Source organism: Lycium barbarum, chromosome 5 (assembly GCF_019175385.1).
Source record: "Lycium barbarum isolate Lr01 chromosome 5, ASM1917538v2, whole genome shotgun sequence".
NCBI lineage: Eukaryota > Viridiplantae > Streptophyta > Magnoliopsida > Solanales > Solanaceae > Lycium > Lycium barbarum.
Window position 1 is genome coordinate 75,020,235 of NC_083341.1, and position 9,353 is coordinate 75,029,587.

Sequence of the window (9,353 nt, forward strand, 5' to 3'; positions counted from 1 at the left end):
TCTCATTTGGGAGACAATGTCACCATTTAACCCGGCTCGGAACCGAGTCATAGCATTTAACTCATCCTCGTCAAAGTCAATTCTCATCTTGACAATTTGAAACTCATCATAGTATTCTTCCACACTCTTTTTGTTTTGCCTTAAGGTATACACCTTCTTGAGTTGTTCTTGTTTGTAGCGCTCGGTGACATACTTACGCCGCATGGCCTCCTTCAATTCATCCCAAGTAGGTGTGGGAGGGAGTCCAATAATTCTTCTTGCTTTCACTTGAGTTTCCCACCATGTGGAGGCATACCCCTCGAATTGAGCAATGGCGTAAGAAGCCTTTTTCACCTCGGACATGTCATTCGTCAAGAAGATTCTATCACAATGCATCACCCAATCAAGGAATGTATCGGGATCACTACTTCCTTTGAAGGTTGGGAGAGTAACCTTGATGGAATTGAGACTCGTGTCTCGCCCTCCGCCATAACCGTGATTCCTATTAAAATCTCCATCGTCGTCATAACCTTGATGGTCACGACCTTGGTACCCTCTTTGCCTACCCATGTGAGGGTTAGGACCATGCCTTCCCCCCCTTCCTCGATAACCTCCTTGTGCTTGCCCTCGTGGCCTCCAACCTTGGTCACCATAATGTTCGTGCTCAAGTAGAGCTTCCTCTATCCCTTCCTCATTTGGTTGTTGGATGTTTGGACGGTTTTGGGGTGGCATTGGTGCATTTGGGTGGGGGTCATTTAGGGGTGGGTCATTTGGATGTGGGTCATTTGGAGCTTGATCTTGTTGGAGTAGGTTGTTCCGTTGGCCTATGGGGATGTTGTTTGGTGGGGTAAGAGTCGTGTTTTGAGGAGTGTTTTGGGCAGTGGGGTTATATAGATGATGGAAGGTGCCGGGTGACACTGTAGGTGAAGTGCTTCGAGTAGCTCCACTTGTGCCACCTTGGTATTGCACTTGAGGCGAATATGAGACCTCCCTACTACCTCCTTCAATTGCTTCCACCCTACTTCCCAAGTTTTCCATTCGACCACCCATACTATCCACTTTATCGTTCAAGGCTTGTAAGGCTCTCATTACATCAACTAGTGTGAGTTCCCCGGTGGGAACTCGAGTTTCATCCTCCGTAGCCATGGTACCTATTAAGACACTCAACAAAGCAAGCAAACACGTTAGATTAGTAAAATCAACTCACAATCGCTCAAGTATGCGCACCTTTGATTGCCTCACAAATTGCTTCCGCCAAAGATTGTGTGCTTGTTAATGTTGACTAGTCACAAGGGTTCAAATTCTACTCTTGGTCGGAATAGATTCTTGTTATCAAAAAGAACGAGGATGACTCAATAAAACAAACGCACTTGAGCCAAGAAATGAACAACGAAGTAAAAAAAGAGAAAAAGCACGAAAGAATTGGCACGAAAGAAATGCGGACACTAGAACTAGCAAACACAAGTAGGAACAACTACTAAATGGCTACTAGTTGAGAGACACAAGAAAATTGGAATGCAAAAATCGGGAAAATAACTAAATTTCGGGCCCGGGTAGGTGATAACTTGAAAACACGACCAGGAAGCCCCAATTGATCCAAGGTATCAATTTGAAATAATGAAATTTTTTTAAATTTCTATACTCTTTTTTTTTTTTTCCTACCAAAGGATTAGGGACACAATATCATCAACTAAGGATCAAGAAATTTTTGTTTTGAGAATTGAAATCAAAGAGAATTAAAGTTGGAAATAAAAAAAACCTGAAATGCGCCATATGCGACGGCTGTGCATCACATGCGACTCGCATGTGAAACATGCGATGGCGATGTGCGGTTCGCAGATGATGCAACCAAGGTATCAACTCTCTGTCACAAGATGCGACACCATGTGCGACTCGCATGTGCTACATGCGATGGTGAGATGCGTCTCGCATATGAGGCAGCCAAATTTCAACTTTCTGTCACAAGATGCGACATAACCTGCGACTCGCAGGTTCAACATGCGATTCGCATGTTGTGTCACATGTGGGCCAACTCGATTTTTTTTTCGCAAAAATCAGAAATATTTGACAACTTTTGGATCAAATGGCCCTTTGGAGAGCCTTCTTCCTTATGAAGATTTGAAGGTCTTCAAGAACACAAGAACACTTCAAAAATTCAACTACCCTCAAATCAACTCCTAATTGGCTCAAATTTCGGATTTAAGTTCTCTTTAATGTAGAGAACAAAGCCCAATAGGTTTCAACCTTCAACTTCACCTTCTTCAACAAGACCCACTTTCAAGTTCTTGAAGCTTTGAAGCTCAACAATGGTGGAACACAAACCCTAACCCCAAATTGACTTGAAATGGAAGATTTAGACTCTAGAAACACTAGGAAACTCTAATCTAACACTAGATTCAACAAAATCAACAAGAAAATTCGATTTTTTTTTATTTTTTTTTTTTTTAATTTCGGATTTTTTTTTTTGTTGAATCAAAACCCAAGATTAGATTTGGTAGAACAAATCTAAACTAAGCTCTGATACCAATTGATACAATATTCCATACGAAAATGAAGAAAAAAGGACAAGAAACATAAAGGATAGATAATTTGACACAACTAAAGACCCAAATTAGCAACCAAAGTTCTTGAATTAACTTGACCTCTAATTTAGGAACTAAAGAGCACCAAACTCTTAGGATGACCAATAGGGATTTGATACCCTAATAACTAATCCTCTCACAAGATTCACAATCTCTAGCTTAGCAAGCTCTCAACACTCAAAAGAGTTCACAATTTCAAGACATCAATATTCAACATAGACTAAGTCTTCCAAATGAAATAGACTACTACTTATACTAAGGTTCAAAAGAAGACAACTACACTATTACACTTTTACCCTTAATGAAGTAAGGGCCTTGTTTGGGTGTCTTCTTTTGGGAACAAAACTTGAATTTGCAAATCTTCAAGTAATAGTCACATTGAAAGTATGACCATGTTCCAACCTCTTCTCCAAACCATCCTCCCATGCTATCATGAACACTTGCAATCCCCGGAAAGGTGTTAGAGTGTATTCAAGTATGTCCCTCCTCATGAACAATGCTTGCATAGCTTGAAGTTCCCTCGCTTGGCTCCTTGTAAAAGGTCTTGATGCCATTCGAGTTGTATCAACGAGGGCGCACGGTCGACGATGAACCGATTGCTGATCCGGCTGGCTGAGTTCGGCCTCCTTCATCCTTTAGTGGGCAGTCACGTACAAAATGGTCAGTTCGACCACAGGCAAAACAACCACCGGTGTCTAGGTAGCACTGCCCAGAGTGGGGCCTGCCACACCGAGCACATCGTGGTGGGGGCAGCCCCGTCCTGCTAAAATCAGCTCTGTACTGGGATCTTGAAGCTCTAGTACCCTGATCTGGTCCCGAATAGGCGGAGCGGTCAAATCTTCTATCTGCAAATCGAGGTGGTGCACTGGCCACTGCTTGGCCTGAATACCTAGACTGCTCTTGTGCCTGCCCCCCTCTATACTCGCTTCTAGGCCCAGAAGAGCTGCCCCTTTTTCTGGGACCCCTATCTGAATAACGCTCCTCTCTCCGTGACTAGTACTGTTCTTCCAGATTTTGGACGTGGGCCTGGATGCGGGTAATAGTCATCCCGTCCTGGAGTGAAGCCGTCAAACATTCCTTAACCAAATGTGGCCCTAGCCCACTCACAAATCGGTGCACATGATCTCCCCTATCATCTATCATGGCTGGGGCATACTTGGCTAATGAGTTTAAACGGAGGCTGTATTCTCGAACGCTCATATTTCCCTGTCTCAGGTTCAAGAACATATCGGCTCGAGCCCGTCGAACCTCTGGCGGTAGGAAATGTCGCAGGAACGCCTCAGTGAACTCCTGCCAAAACGGAGGGGGTGCATTTGCTCCCCTCAATGATATCCAGCTACTGTACCACAGAACTGCCACATCCCGCAGCCTGTATGAAGCCAACTCTACGGACTCCGTATCTGAAGCATGTATAATCCTCAGAGTCCTCAGCATCTCATCTATAAAGCTCTGCGGGTCCTCCTCTGGTTTTGACCCATAAAACTCTGGCGGCTTCAAGGTAACAAAGTCACGGGCTCTTGCACTTACCGCCCTGTCTCCCAAGTCTACATCTTGCCGCTGAGCCTGTGCGGCAACTAACTGGGTCAATAACTGGATGGCCTCTGCCATCTGCTGGCCCGGAGCTGCTGGCGGTGGGACTGGAGGTGCGGGGGCTGGAGCTGGAACTCTTTCCTGCTCTGCTCGTGCAGGGGGAGCAGGAAAAGTCTGAGGGGGAGCTCCATTATGAGATTCTCCTTCTTCTAGCTCCCGCTCGACTCTGCTGCCCGCCACCCTCTTGGCTTTCTCGGCCGTCGTAGCCTTTCTCTTCGGCGGCATTACTGAAACCATAACATAGGATTAGGAAAGGAATGTGGAAGCCTGATAGCATAGCTCTATCGCACGATCTTAGGACACAAAGAAGGTCATATTTCCTAAATGCCCTGTAGCCTCCTGTTTATAAGCGTGGCGCGCTACACACCCATAAACAAGACTCTACTGGACACGGCTCGTAGACAAACCCCTAGGACCGAACTGCTCTGATACCACTTCGGTCACGACCCGACTAGGGGCCGTGACGAGTACCCGATACTTGTACCGAGCATCCCTTATCTATCATATTACCTTTACCTCATGGCAAGCCGTGTAAACAGAGCCATATTTTTTTTTTCCTTTCTGAACATTAACATTAGCAGCGTCACCATAAACATAAGTAGTAAGCTTTCCGCTATCGCGTAATACCGGGACGCGAACACTTCAAAATACAACACATCTAACTGTACATAGCTGACTGCGCATATCTGTCTACGAGCCTCTAGATATAGTACACTTATACATAGAAAGGGCCGAGTACTGTCGTGCCCGAATGTACATACACAAAATAGTACCGCTGGAGTGAGGCTCCGAAATAACTGGAGCGCTGTCAAGTGTGGCTGGTAGAGCTTCTAAGGATCACGTCCACCTGTCTGCTAACCTGCGCGGCATGAAACGCAGCGTCCACAAGAAGGGACGTCAGTACGAATAGTGTACCGAGTATGTAAGGCATAAAAGATAATATAAACAGTAACATAGAGTACGATTAACAATATCATGGAGTCATAGGACATATAACGGGGCAGGAAAGTAACATGTCCGTGGGAAGGCCTCCGTTTCAGGCCGGCTATCATGTAGGCTTGTCCTTTTCTCTTTGAGACATTTCTTTCTCGTAGACACAGAAAATAGGATTTATATCGTGTCATATTTTATCATATTATGTGCTGCTCTATCATAGCGTGTCGTATCACGTCATGTCGTAGCATCTCATATCATAGTATATCTTGGCATAGCGTATCATGTCATAGCATTGCTCCTTTTTCAGAACACGGTGTCCCTTATTCTCGTATACAGAAAACAGTACAATTCAGTAAACGGTATCTTTTACTCACATTTACAGACGCCGAATACATCGGCTCTCCCAACCCCCCTCCCCAACGGTGTCCCAACACATCATATCATATATATCATACATAATATATATACAGACGCCGCGTACGGCTCTCCCATATCCCGCGTCCGGGCATCCCGCGTCCAGGATGAAATCCAGCTGAATCAGATGGTGATATAACAGTGGCCCTTCCCCTTTCCCCATATACATATACGTGTACATTTACTTCTCTATTATACATATACAAATACTTGTCCTATATACATATACATGTCTATACACATATCCCTGTATCATATAACCAGCATGCACGGGAGTCCAAAGAAAGTTACGCCTATCGGAGTGACATAAAGTCGGTAACCTCCGATTATATTATAGAATACTCGTGATCTCTTTGTCTCACCTTGAAGGAACGAGTATTTTAAGGTGAGACTATCAACGGAGAATAATATTAAAGTAAACGTAGAATGAAATCGTGGGCATCATAGATGACAGTTCATAGACTTTGAAATCTTTAGAAAATAAAGTCATAGCTAGGAAATATAAATGGATTCAAAAATTAGTTTATCATCTTCATGTTTACATAAGATACTTAGCTTAGTCATCTTAGTCATAGAGTCGTTCCGGTAGTACGTATCATAGGCATATCCTCTTATCTAACATCATTGTTATCATTATCGTAATGGAAGTGCCCTCGTTAGAGGAGTCATAGTACTTATCATTGGGTAACGAAATCGGGATCAAAGGTTCCCTTTGGATTCACTTCAAGTAAGTCAAGCAAGACTGTAAGGAAAATCTGAGAGTAACCGGCCCACCTCGGGCCGGATGGGGTGGCGTATATGATTTACATATGTTACGTGTCATGTCATTACTTGTGAGGGTTCTAGGGTAATCGGGTCCCACTTATTGAACAAAAAGTGGAAAACTTTAGGTGCGGATTCCGGGGACTAGGGTTGTCCCCGAGGCTCGTACCCGACTTATTACATCTAAGACATGCCATAGAAAGAAGGGTGAAGCCTTACATACCTCTTTCCGCTCCTTTTGCTACTCCAAATTCACGTTGCAATCTCGTCAAAATCTGCAATTTGGTCATGTTTACCAAAACTCTTATTAGGATACTTAGAGTTAGAATCTTAAAGAAACACTTGGCTACCGAAATTTCGGCAGCATTTCCTCTGTAAATACACCATCCTCGACATTCAACATAGCCAAATCCTCATCAATCACAATCCGGGAATTCAAACCCGGCCAAACTATCAATATAAATTCAACAACCACACTAGCGATTCACATATTTGATTCAAGATACATGATATAGATTTACTACTTTCTTCAAAACCTTCGGACTCCAATGAACACAATAATAATCTTATAACATATTCCAACAACACCATTCAAATATCATTACATTTCATACATGCAAGAACATAGCATTCAATTCACATAACCTTCCAAAACAAGCTTCCAATTACTACTATTCCACTAAGCTCATTAGGCTTCCATTTGTAATATAATCTCCACAACACAACGACCAACATGCTAATAAAACTTACTCACTATCCGTTCATAATTCACCAATATACACGGTCACATACACCATGCACACACACGGCTTCATCATGCCTTCACAACTACAATCTCTCCAAAATCATTCAACTTCCATTTTTCACATAACATTCACAACAATACAACCAAACACTAGACAAAATAATTAAAACATGTTTCTTACACATATATGCACATGCACGACCACATACTGTATTCCTTTCCTTCATGAATTTCATCCATTTTAGCATACAACACGTATAAACCATTCATAACACATAAAACAAGATTAAAACTCACCTTTCTTCTTCAACTTCTCACTTGACTACAACTTGGCAACTTGTATGATTATGAATTTTTCTTGCTTCAACAACAACTCCACCTTGTTAAGGACCCTCTAATTAGTAGAAATTGATTTTTGAAGGAATTTTGGTGAACTTTTCTTGTTGGTTTACCCTTGGCCGAAATGGCCTTCAACTTTTCTCCTTCTCTTTCTTGTTCTTTCAATTTCTTGAAGCTTCTTGAATATTATGTGATAAAGATGACTTTGTCATATTTTATTCTTGAAAATTAAATTCCCATATGGGCCTAGCCCATGCCATGGCCGGTTGGGCCTCTATTTTTTTAAAAAAAAATTCAAGCCCAATTATATTTTGGGCTAGTTCTTGTAATTCATGAAAACAATTTTTCCGAATTCCAAATTTACCCTTCGTCTTCTTCCATATTCCCAAGAGTCATATTGCAACTTCGCTTTATGCTCTTGACCTTTCTCATTATCTTCACTTCTAGATTTTTCATAAACAACGCATGTGCCAAACAAAATAAAATGTGGCCTTGCTTGTTGTCTTCCCGCGATTGTCTTGAATTATCCGATTGTATAGTGGGATATAACACACTGCTATAGCGGTCCCTATACTGCCATGGCGCAGCCGCTGCAGCGGCTTCGTTACCACCACGGCTGTTCTGCTGCAGAATATTAAGGGACTGCAGTCCCTTTTTCTCTTCATTATTCCTCCATCCCACTTCGAAAACCCTTCCATATTCCTCAAAACTCCTACTCCCATTTAACTCCTAATCACACTACAACTCTACCAACTATTCCCTCTCCCAACTTAACAAAATTTAGCCTCCCCAATCACTCACTTTCTCTTACCCACAAAAAAAGAAGAAGGAGAAGAAGAAGAAGAAGAAGAAGAAGAAGAAGAAGAAGAAGAAGAACCCACACAAGGAATCCATCTCCATCAACTATTCTACTACCAGATCAGGTAAAATTTCATTTCCCCCTTGCTCCATAGTTAATCAATCAACACTGCACTCTAAACAACAACTCAAGGGTTGAATTTTTGGTAACACAGGTTGGGTTTCTGAAATTTAGGTAACCACACAATTTGGACAAATTTTTCTAGTTCTTAACTAGTTAATCATTAGCATAGTCTTCCTTTCGCATTTAGCGTGATTATAACATAGATTTGAGGCGCAAAACTTGAGTATAGTAAAGAAAAATTCTTGAAATAGATTATGGGGCTTATCAAGAAATTTGGGCTAGTTGTTGTTAGAATGGCACCCAAATGGATTTTAAACTTCATGCATACTGGTTTCCTCCCCGATCCGTGCTTCAAAACAAGTTTTTGATCCAAATAGTGGGGATTAAAATCTGGGAATTTTTGTTTACTGCTCGGGTAAGGTGATACCGCTGCAGCGGTACACTGACCGCTACAGCGGCACCGCCGTGGCGCTCAATGGCCGCTGTGGCGGTTCACCGTAGGAACCTCGCTGACCACTGTAGCGGTCCCTTTCTGCCATAACGGTACCACCATGTCGGTCTGCAGGTCACTGTGGCGGCCATCGCAGATTTTGCAATTGTGCATTATGCTATCAGGCACTCTTTAACTCAATCTTTCGTTTTGATTCTTGCTAGAATTGACATGTAACTGATAAAGCATAAAATTGACACGCTTCTAATTTCTTTGCAGGAACAATGGCTTAACACAGGGAACAAGTACCTCAAATCCAAAGGGTGGTGCCCCAAAACGTAGAAGTCCCCGCTCACGAGAATATTCCCACTCGCCAGAGTAAATGGCTACATCTGGAATAGAGGCCCATTCCTTTACTATTGGAGCGAGGGTTTGACATGACAAATATGGAGAGGCGGGCTCCGGATTTCTGGAACAGTTTGGTGGCAACCAGGTGGACTCGCTTGGTCCGAAACCCTAGAGATTGCAATGAGTCTTCGGTCAGGGAGTTCTATGCTATGCTGCCTTCGGTTGACTGGGATGCCCCTAGCCCGGTAATCAGAATAAAGGGTACTCCCATGAAAATGGGGGCAATGACCATCAACCAGATTTATA